This window comes from Bombus vancouverensis, chromosome 18 (assembly GCF_051014615.1).
Source record: "Bombus vancouverensis nearcticus chromosome 18, iyBomVanc1_principal, whole genome shotgun sequence".
Lineage (NCBI taxonomy): Eukaryota > Metazoa > Arthropoda > Insecta > Hymenoptera > Apidae > Bombus > Bombus vancouverensis.
In genome coordinates this window covers 4,011,557-4,023,735 of record NC_134928.1, presented here as the reverse complement: position 1 = coordinate 4,023,735, position 12,179 = coordinate 4,011,557, and the positions used below count along the sequence as shown (strand labels likewise).

The window sequence follows — 12,179 nt, the reverse complement described above, 5'->3', positions numbered from 1 at the left end:
AAATTTAAATTAGATCAGTGTAAACAGCAATTTTCAAATTAAAAACTGTCTGGATCTGTACACATAAAAATGCATTAACTCTAATATTTTTCCCCTTGCAATTATACAAATTTAAATTAGATCAGTGTAAACAGCAATTTTCAAATTAAAAACTACCTGGATGTATACATATACAAATGCATTAACTTTAATATTTTTCCACTGGACGAATTTAAAAAAGGAACAATGAAATAAAAATAATGATGCGAGCGTCTAGTAGGTTCCATTGTAAATACACAGTATAAAACAGGGGAAGATAGAGAAGCTCGAGGGACCTGGCTGTGCAATAATAATATCGAGAATCACGCGGCAATAAAGCTTTCAACACGGAAACGAAAACGAGCGTGGAAAGATTTCCCTGATGACGTTCCAGCGCTTAGCTCTCAATGCGTGAAAGATCATTTCTCGTGGAGGCAACAGTTGCACGATATGGTATGAAGAATCGTCCAACCAACCCTGACAATGTCGACCCCTACCCATCTCTCCATGTGACGAATATTGATCATCGTCGGTGCACAGGAACCAGAGTTTCCTCCTCTATCAACGATCGCAGCCGGATTCTGAATTTTGATCGAGAGAGAACCTTCCGTCTTCCCTAATCTTCCTCTTCCATTTCCGCGAACTTTTGGGAGATTGAGGTATTTCTGGTTGCGCAGATCCACAATAGATCGAAGCGATTCATGGGGGAAGAGAAGGGATATCTCTATGGTGGAAAAGATAGATCCAGGGTAAACTGGAACCGATAACAGGGAATTTCCTTCCTGTAGACGATCTTACGTGCGCTGCAGCTCATGAGTACTCTTAGGTCTATTTATAGCAACAGTATATCTGCATGAATTGTACCAAAGTTTTTCTTTTTTTTTTCTTATTTAATTTGTGCTTTACAATTTGTCCAGCTGGACATTCGGTAAATTGTACCACAGTGTAGGAATTAACGAATTAGTTAACTAAATAAAAATTAATATTAATAATTAATTATTTTTAATATTTAAATTGTAGAATTATTTAATTAACTTTTTTATATTTATTTATATATGTATATATATAAAAAAGTTTAATTTTTTAATTTATGAATATTATATTTATATAAGTGTTGTTTATAATATAATTTCTTTCATGAAATAAAAATTGATATTAATAAAATTATTATATTAAGTATATACATATATGTAAACTCCCTAGAGATCAAGGGTGCTAGGGACTTTCTTTGTTTCACGAACAGAACGACTTTCTTTGTTTACGGACAGCCATCTTGAGAGACGCTCATTTCCCAAACGGACGGACAGAGAGCAACATCAGAGATAGACAAGACCATAGAAGAAAGAGTAATTATTTAAAACATTGAAGATTGACGGAGAAAGATCGATAGCTCAGGACGTTGAAAATCGATTCTCGATTTTCAGGTAGACACTGCACAAAACTTGTTATTTATTGTTTACTGTTATTAATTGGTTGTTATTTAATTATTGCTGTTATTAATTGTTGTTATTTAGTCCTGTATTTCATTTAAGTATTTTCACAATAAACTCGATTTTCAGACTTCAGAATCGATCACCTGAATTACCACGTGATTAACGATCTTACATATATACAAAGCAACACTTGCTACCTTTTAATGCAATCAACAATTTGTAAATCTAAATCAGCTGCAGATATACTGTTAAATATACTTTCCATTCAATAGCGAAAATTTCAAAATTTCCCAAGATACCAAAGAAGCAAAATGAGAGACAGTGAAAAGTTTTTGTGCAATTCCCATTAGCATAACTCCGTTAATAGAAGTTTGGGAATTTTCAAAGTGAGAGAAGATTGAAATATATTAGATGTAAAGAAAATTTTGCATAATTTCTAGAGGCGAGACTTTTTTGCAATTTTGGTATTTTGGGATTATGAGAAATGGAATAAGGTGGTGATTTGAAAATATCGTAGAATTCCTGTAGATTCCTTTGTTCCAATCCAAAATTCGCAATCACTTAGTTGCCAACTCAATATATAACTCGCTTTGGTAATAACATTTGTCAAGAATTTCTGTACATTCAAAATATCCCACATTTTGGAAGCATTTCCATTAAAACATTTCGCCCAAACAAATGTTGATCATTTGAAGGTTTAAAATGGTGGTTAATGAAAAATCATTTAATTTGTGGCGACACTCGATAGCAAATACCACCGGACGACGCCAACTAGTGTCGGACGACGGCAGCGCAGTGGTTAGCGCCTTAGGTTATGAACGTTCGGGACCCAGGTTCAAATCCCATGGTCCCATTTTTCTTTCCACGCATCTAAATTAGTAGAAAAGCAGCAGTACTCCAGCAGTGACATCTACATCCGCAACTACAACTATCACGGCCTATACACTTCAAATTTCTCTTTCTTTTCCATCGCTGTCTCTCTTCTCGTTAATTTACAGGACACGTTCGACCGCGCGAATATTCTAAGATAATTATCTGCAAGCAATTTACAATGCGAAACAGAATTTCACGAACGTGGTGAACGGGGTTAAGTGGGCAAAGGGAAACTTTTAAACAAAAACATTTTATCCGAAATCGCCTGCGTCTCTGTAATTAAAATGAAAAATTCTAAAAAAAATTCGCTTGAACGAAGTATCGCCCGGTTTTTCGAAAAAATTCAGCCGCTGATAAATTAATAAACTGCTTTCAAATTAGCAGAAGAATCGTGTCCTAGTTCCGAGGACGAACAGTCTCGGTTTCAATCGAAACGAACATGTTTCTCCTTTTTTTCCAAGAACTTTCTACTCGTGGAACATGTCTATCGAAATTTCTCTCTCTCTCATTGAGGAATCTGAAATTTCGGTAGATTAAATACTCTCGTAATGAGACAGATCTTACTCGACAGGAATTCAATAATCTTTTTAATTAAAACCTTTGCAGAATTTCAGATATAACCCGCTTTACCATTAGATTATTACTTAATAAATGTTATTTCGAAATAAATAACATTTTGAAATGAAGATCGTTAATCGAACCTTCGTTGATGATTAACTGAAATGATATGTTTCCCCTTGCAATTATACAAATTTAAATTAGATCAGGGTAAACAGCAATTTTCAAATTAAAAACTATCTGGATCTATATATATATATATAATTTGAACATTGCTATACAATATTTATACAATTACGAGAGCCAGATCTATATATATAAATTATACTATATATAAATTAATTGATGTAAACCTGGTGATAAAAATCTTGGCTGTTTCAGGACAGTTTCACGAAGTTTATATATCATAAAGATTTTTTTTTTTATTTATTTATTTACATTTTACAATTTGTCCAGTAGGGCATTTGGTAAAATATTATAGCTTAGTGGTATAATAATATAACATGTGGATGGCTACCCCCAGTGGGATATCATCTTCGAATTTGATTGATTTATTTCTTTAGTTTGGTGAGTGTTTGTTTGTTAGGTTATGTCCTTTGTGAGATCTGTTGGGTGTTTCCTTTTTAATCTATATCATAAAGATAACCGAAAAAAGAGAGAAATAATACGATAGTTATCAAATAACAATAATATACAAAATCTCGTAAGAAGCATTTCATTGTTACCAGAAACATTGGTTGCTGAATAACTCAGATGATAAGAACAGCAGAACGCAGATCGTAAACTACTGGACGTAAAATATAAAAATCTATACACGTTCGAGAAAATCAAGGCGCGATGGAAGTATCGTAAACCTTTCAAAGAATCAAGAGAATTGTTCGAGCCACGCTGCGAAGTACACTTATCAACGCAATTTGTCAAACGAAAGATAATAAAGCCGCGGTAATAAATTTGTAGAAACCGTAAAACGTTCTCGGCTGAATATTTTTCCACCTCGACTGCATTCGAACGATGTTGAGAAATCGTTGAAGAATGGAAAACAATATGAAACATTCGGTAGCGGCGATAATAGCAAGTAATAACGTATTCGCGCTCGCTAACCGTACAATGGGCGACGCGTGTGTCGTGTATCGTATACAGAGCAACTACTCGAAACAGGTCAACTGTTCCAGCGTTCTCTTCTCCATCGATAGAAGTATTCGTGTTTCTAGCGAACATTTTGTCGCCCCAACGAGCAATTACCGCGGACGATTCTATCGGTCGAGGTTAATTCTTTTGTTTCCATCGCACAGTTCACAGGAGGTGAAATGAGAGGAGAAAGACAGACTGTTGTATCGCGGTTCATCAATTTTTTAGATTAATGCATCGCGATCGTGTCTCGCCCTCGAATGCTTTAAGAACGTCTACTCTCGTCTCAAGGCGAGATATGGGTGCAAATACTTGACTGAAACGAACAAACAAATAGAGCGTGCCGATACGTTTTTACTGTCCGATGATACGGAAAGAGCTGCACGATGGTATATCGATGGTAACATAGCCGGACTGACTATGTGGTAGTGTAGTCTTTGTGATTTGGTTTAGTTTTCATGTAATACGTATGGGGGCACTACCCGCTAGACCTAAACGCTAGATTCAATTAGTTATCTAAATTAAGTAATATTCACTTATTTATAATACTTACATATAAATTATACTTATCTATAATAAGTATTAATTTATTATAAATAATCAGCCATGTCACTGCGCCATGCCAGAAAAATTACTGAAAATTCTCAACGCGAGAATTGATTGTAATTTTAATAAATAAATAAAAAAAAAGTAGTACGTATGTCTGCTGTATTATTCAATATTTACGCATTTATCACGACAGACGTTTTTTATGATCGTGTACGACTTTTACAATATTCTGCTCTTCCGTGAAAATGTTTTGATATGTTCTGCAAAACTACGTTTCACACTAATAAAAGTATCAGAATAGATTTAACTATAGAGCAGAATAGTAGGACTTCATGCGATCATGCTGGTTTTCTATAATATCCTATTGCTTTTAAACAATTTTCACTTAGTTTCATCTGTCGAATGCATTGCTTAGACGATCTAATATTACGTTTTTCATTGTCAAGTTTACTTTCCTATAGTATCGCCACTTGTGAAAATTGTCAGGAGCTACTCTGCCCTTTGACTGGAGTATTGATTGGGCATCGTTTCGATCAAGTAGCACAAAAACGTATTATAAAATTGCTCACGCTATTACGAACTGACGCTGTCACGATGAATAAAGGAAAGAGCGTGATACTACGCGAAATTAACTGTTCGTTAGTGAGACTCAACGGGGACTTGCTATTCGTAAGTCCGGAGCTGGCGTGTCGCACACTACGCCCGTATCGAATCCCGGCAGCTTCTTTCGCACCGCCTCTCGGTGACACGAACATTTTTACACGCATTATCGGTTTTCCAAACAGCCGTATTTCAGCGAAACGAAATCCGGCTGTGTAAAACCTGGTGCCGGCAACGGCCGTTAATAAACATTTCCTGTCCGGTCGCAAAAATCGCTGACATTTTAACAGTCTCAAATTGCATTCCCTCGTTCCATTTTCCCTCGATCCGTTCGCTCTTGTCTCTTCGTGCGTGTGTAGCACTCACAAATATCCACGTCGCTACGTGTGACGAGGACCATCGTGCCGGTCGAATGAAACAGCATGTTCCCTACAAAAATAGAAAAGAGATAAGACCAAGGAAAGAACAAAAGAGATAGACAAGGAAGAGAAAAAGAAATGGCGAAGGTAGAAGAGGAGCAAGAGAAAGGAAGAAGTAGCAACTTGTATCCGTAGTCGGTGAACGTAGTACACACTCCATAGAGTGGAGCAGCGGCAGACTGCTTCCGGTAATGAAACTAGACATGAAGAGGAAGTTCGAAAGAGAGAGGGACGCAGGGCAGGCAGGCAGGCAGGCACGCACGCACGTGGGGACGTTGAACGGTCTAAGGGATGCTGGAGGGGATGCAGGAGGTTGAGGTCGCATTGATTTTGTCTAGACAGGGTGGAGACTAGCTGTGGTATCGTCCTTCGCTCACCGTTGATATTCCGGCATTCAGTGCTGCCGGTGCACGCACCTGCACTCTTGCTTGCAACCGCGTTTCTCTTAGTCATCGTACTAACCATATACCATATTCTCCTTAAAAGCCACGTTTCTTCATCGTGTGGTGTTTTCATTCTCTATATCTCCGTATCTTTTTCTCGTACGGCGTGTGTTATTCCTCTCGATCTCGACTTATCTGAAAAACACGTGAAGTTAGATCACAGTTCGCGAGTGAAAGCTTAACCATCTAGGTATCATTACCTGTAGAATTCACGTCTCTTCGTTGTACGTGGTTCCTACAAGTTTTCATATTTCTTTGCAATAAAATATTTCTTCTCTCGATTAAATCTTTCTTCTTCGGCTGTTTCTTGGGACGCGTCGGGAACACGTGAAGTTCGGTTACAGTTCGCGAGTGATAACCTAACTATATATATATCTATTATTCCCTTTAAAATCCACGTCTCTTCGTCGCGCGTAGTTGCTCCGTATTTCTCCGTTTTTCTATATTATTTATTTATTTATTTTCTCTGTTTATTTATTTTCTCTGTTTATTCGGCGTGAAAACATACGAAATTCGAGGGTAGTTGGTGAGGTAAAAATACCTGTGTAAAACGCGCGTTCACGCGTAGTCTGTGTGGTTCTAGAGCTTTCACTTAAACGTTCGACGATAGCATCTTCAGAAAAGTGGTGTGGAAGGAGGCATAGGAGAGGCTCGATGGCTCGCTTTGGCTGGATCATGGATCCGTTGCAATTTCTGGCGTCGTGGTATGTTTTCAAATAAAAGCACTAGAAAAATTTACCGAATGTCCAGCTGGACAAATTGTAAAGTACAAATTAAATAATAGAAAAAATAAAAAAATAAAATAAAAGCTGACGACCAGAAGGATAGCACGAAGTTGCGTGCTAGAGTAGCCGATTGCTACGATTAGTTTGCTAATTGGCCACTAGTCGCGATCTTACCTCTTTATTGATCAATTATCGAAGAAAGTATATTTCTCTTTTCTTCGTCGAATACGAACGAGACACGAACATCTGGCATAATTATTTATTTAACGAACGTAAAACTGAAACCTTTTTACACGATAGTAAATTACCAAGTGACAAAGCATAGGTTATAAACATTTATTACACAAACAGTTTTCATATTCTTACAATTTTGTATCGTAAATACCATCGATCGAATTGTAATTCGTACAATTCACTTGTAAATCTTCGTCTTATTGTCAAGCCTGTTACTGTCATACGAGGGAATTGATTAACATTGCTAATTTCGCCAAAATTTCCTCCATAGTATTAACCATTTGCACTCGGAATTTTATTTCAATTTCGTTACCAGCAGCTCCTAACGCTTAGCGACTATATTGTACTCAAGATCTACTTCTCGCATATAGTCATCACTACCACTACTGTCAAAGTCCTTATTTATTTCGCGCCTTTCACTCGTTGTAAATATTTAGAGGGTGACAGGTATACAATTTTCAAACTCTGAGCAGATTGATATAAGTTAGGTAAGTAAGCCAGTTCGGTAAGAGCATCGATAACCTGTGCGCGACATCTATTGATTTGGACATGAAAGAATGTCGAGTGGGACTCGACAAAGGAACTCCTGAGATAAAAATTGATGTCGAATCACACTCGATATAGACGTGCAAAGGGTTAACTCGATCGTGCAAGAAGCTTTTGAAGCACCATCAATCAGTTACTAGAACTGGTGGGGATCGTAACAGTGAACGAAGCAAAATCTTTGCCAGTTAAGAAAGTGCTATTATGGTTATCATTCAGGCAACTAGAATCCGGTTGATCTAAAGGTTTGAAAGTTTTAAGAGGAAAGAGTAATTAAAACGAAAAATCCAGTTGGTTGTACAGGGATCATGGAATCGTGTATTTTATCAACGAATCGGTCAGCTAACGAGCTGCAGCTCGTTACGCGTCACGCTAATTGAGACCAACAAAGAGTCGCTGCCTGAAACCAAGAGAAAACAGAAATATGATCCGTAGAGAAAGCTGGGTATCGATGCAAATTGCTCGTTTCGAAAACATCCTCAAACTCAATGTTCTCGAACAATACGTAATACCTTCAAACCTATTGCAAATAGTATAACACGAGACTTATGATATGATATACTATATAGCTCATATTTTTAATGTTATTATATCTCGTTATTGCTGCCTATACTTATTGTATACTATACTTCTGAGAAAGGAGACTCATAAGACTGCGTCGAAAGTATTAGTTGTAGTCTTTTAATATTAGGTACATTCGAATTGATAATTATCAAACCGTGAATATTTATACAAAACGATACTTCCATAAATACAATTAAAAAACTGAAACCCAAATAGAGAATTACTTTACCTACCGAACGTTATAGAGAGGATTATACGTTGGATAAATTTCTATATTTTCATATACATTAAGTGCATTTTTGCATCTTCAAATTTTCCACAAATGTAATATACAAATTCGCAGTCTTATGATTACAATTGGTCTTAAAGAAATTTTCTCTTCTTTATATTTATGAAATGAAAGAAAGTCCGTATATATCTCTAATAGACCTATAGAGAATCTTTCTTCCAGAGAACTCCCCGAATTTACCGAATGTCCAGCTGGACAAATTGTAAAGTACAAATTAAATAATAAAAAGAATTTTTTTGCTACGACTGTCAGAGTGTGAAGTACTAGCAACAATTTTGTTAAACTGAGCTAACAGTTTCCTTCTAGCGTTCCATGGAAGGATGTACTGTACATATTGAATAACGAAGACAGAAAACAGTAATTTGGAAAGAAAGTCGGATAGATCGACTGGACGAGCGTTCCTCGTGGAGAAATATGAAACGTAGATCGGCGACGAGACGTTAAAAGTAAATAAAATTCGACGAGATGCCGCGGAGGATTGAATTTCTCGATAAGATAACTTGATCCGTTTAATTTTGTAAATGTTCATTCATCCGTCTCGTTGCCAGGCAAGTGAACAATTGGCAACACAGCCATATTCTCGTATAAAGGTTACGTTTGAAGCTGAGTTCGCTTCGAGGTAAAAAAAGATATACAGACGAAAAAAAGATAGGAAAGGAAATATGCAGAACGAAGCTGCAACTCTATTGTTGCGACATATCTAGATAGAAATGAAAACTATAAAAGAGGAAAAGCTGTGCGAATATCGAAACGATGCCCGACGTGCTGTTCGCAAAATATTAACGAAACATCAGGCTCGATACCGCTGACATCGAAGTAAATCGGTCGATTCACAGCAAACGAAAATGTTTAGCCGATGACCTACCCATCGTTTGTTCTCGTCATTTCTTTTTCCTCTCATATCCGTTTTTTTTTATTTTCTTTTTTTTTACGATTCGTTATGATTCTTTCCTAGCTTGGAACGAATATTACGAGATACAGAGGATGTATCATAAAACACGAATGGATATATTGTTGTCTATTAGCGTGTTCACTGGATGTTCGCGTGCGTTATTAGAACACCCGATAGAGTGGCTCGTCTGCTTTGCTTGCGACGAATGTTTGAAACCTTCGAGCGAGATTCTACGAAACGAGTAGCTGTTTTAACGCTCGACGCTTCGGTCAGGTACAAAAAAAAAGGAATTTCATCTCGTCAATATTTGTATTTCATCGTTTATGTAATTTGAATTTTTTTTTATTTCTCAAAATGATTTGCATTTTATTTAAAATAAATTTGGATATTTAGAAACGTAGACGTTCGAATATCTGATATAATGATATTTTTACAGATATTCGTTGAACGAAAGCATTTTCTGTAGTCTTCTCGAGAACTGTACTTTAACTATAGTTCTCTGTACCATAAATTATTATATTATAGATCGACAAATCGCTGTTCAAAGTTTAACTGCAACATTTCTCAAACGTCTGATGCAAACAAAGATGTCATTATTAGTCGACCGAATTAAACGAATTTTTCAACATCCTGTTTCATAAATGAATAATATTCTGTGGACGTTCGTTACGATTATTGTCTGAACTCGTAACGGAGAAATAAATAGAACGAAAACTTTTAATCTCTGCTTAATTACCAACGAGAAGAGAGAGAGAGAAAGAGTTGATTAATTGGCTCAATAATAAAATCCACTATAATTCCAGTTGAATTCTACTTTACAACTTACCTACGTAACAGCATCGGTTATTCTGCCAATAAATATTTCGTCAAAAAGTTGCAATCTTTCCATTTCATAATTCGTTGTTAATTAAGGCGATTTAAGACGATGAGAAAAGAAGCGAACATCGTAGAATTTGTTTGTTAGATTAAAGAAAAAAAAGTTGTCCTTTTCTTTCTCATTCATAGACCGTTCCTACGAGAATGAGTGCAATTATTCTCGGTTAAAAAAGCTCGCTTCGCAGACCGGACTTTTCCTTTGGAGGAAAGGAGAACGAAATTTTAGAGTTCATTAGTATTCATTAAAAACATCGCAAGCAACGTAAGCTCATTAGATGTAAGTTATGAGATCTCTTCTCCAAAGTCTTCTCCATGCTACATTCGATAATTATCCCAGGAAACGAACCAAGCAGCTTCGCTGCCGTGAAAAACTCAGACTAATGGCGAATGTTTCGAAAAATGAAATCTAGTTCTAAATTGCAGACCCTGTTTAGGTTGACTGATAGAAGAACGACTGGATGAATTTGTAATAGAAAAATATATAGAAATATAAGTATAGGTATAGTGAGATCAAAAGCAAGTAAATTGTTATCGTTATTTATTAATTTAATGTGTGATATTGTTGAGGTTAAGTGATAGAAAAACGACTGGATGAATTTTTAATAGAAAAATATATAGAAATATAAGTATAGGTATAGTGAGATCAAATGCAAGTAAATTGTTATCGTTATTTATTAATTTAATGTGTGATATTGTTGAGGTTAAGTGATAGAGAAACGACTGGATGAATTTTCAATAAAAAAATATATAGAAATATAAGTATAGGTATAGTGAGATCAAAAACAAGTAAATTGTTATCGTTGTTTATTAATTTAATGTGTGATATTGTTGAGGTTAAGTGATAGAGAAACGACTGGATGAATTTTCAATAGAAAAATATACAGAAATATAAGTATAGGTATAGTGAGATCAAAAGCAAGTAAATTGTTATCGTTATTTGTTAATTTAATGTGTGATATTGTTGAGGTTAAGTGATAGAGAAACGACTGGATGAATTTTCAATAAAAAAATATATAGAAATATAAGTATAGGTATAGTGAGATCAAAAGCAAGTAAATTGTTATCGTTATTTATTAATTTAATGTGTGATATTGTTGAGGTTAAGTGATAGAGAAACGACTGGATGAATTTTTCATAGAAAAATATATAGAAATATAAGTATAGGTATAGTGAGATCAAAAGCAAGTAAATTGTTATCGTTATTTATTAATTTAATGTGTGATATTGTTGAGGTTAAGTGATAGAGAAACGACTGGATGAATTTTTCATAGAAAAATATATAGAAATATAAGTATAGGTATAGTGAGATCAAAAGCAAGTAAATTGTTATCGTTATTTATTAATTTAATGTGTGATATTATTGAGGTTAAGTGATAGAGAAACGACTGGATGAATTTTTAATAGAAAAATATATAGAAATATAAGTATAGGTATAGTGAGATCAAAAGCAAGTAAATTGTTATCGTTATTTATTAATTTAATGTGTGATATTGTTGAGGTTAAGTGATAGAGAAACGACTGGATGAATTTTTAATAGAAAAATATATAGAAATATAAGTATAGGTATAGTGAGATCAAAATCAAGTAAATTGTTATCGTTATTTATTAATTTAATGTGTGATATTATTGAGGTTAAGTGATAGAGAAACGACTGGATGAATTTGTAACAGAAAAATATATTGAAACAACTATAAGTACAGGTATAGTGTATGAGATCAAATCAAGTAAATTGTTATCATTATTTATTAATTTAATACACGATATTGTTCAGGTTGACTGATAGAGAAACGAGTGGATGAATTTGTAATAGAAAAATATATAGAAATATAAGTACAGGTATAGTGAGATCCAAAATCAAGAAAATTGTTATCGTTATTTATTAATTTAATACATGATATTGTTCAGGTTGACTGATAGAGAAACGAGTGGATGAATTTGTAACAGAAAAATATATTGAAACAACTATAAGTACAGGTATATTGTATGAGATCAAATCAAGTAAATTGTTATCATTATTTATTAATTTAATACATGA

The 12,179-nt window shown here is 34.9% G+C and overlaps 1 protein-coding gene and 1 long non-coding RNA gene across 12 annotated transcripts in view; one reads left to right on the top strand and one right to left on the bottom strand.

The window, feature by feature from the left end:
* Btk29A (tyrosine-protein kinase Btk29A) overlaps nucleotides 1-12,179 on the top strand; it is a 341,971-nt gene that overhangs the window by 316,487 nt on the left and 13,305 nt on the right. The gene's annotated exons all lie outside the window — the stretch shown is intronic.
* Nucleotides 3,342-8,124, bottom strand: LOC143304019 (uncharacterized). Of its 2 annotated transcripts, XR_013060713.1 has the most exons (4): nucleotides 6,563-8,124; nucleotides 6,222-6,384; nucleotides 5,956-6,156; nucleotides 3,342-5,588 (listed from the first exon to the last, which is right to left on the bottom strand). It is a non-coding gene; the product is annotated as an uncharacterized LOC143304019 (long non-coding RNA). The 2 variants fall into 2 exon arrangements; XR_013060712.1 differs by having other exon boundaries at nucleotides 6,222-8,124.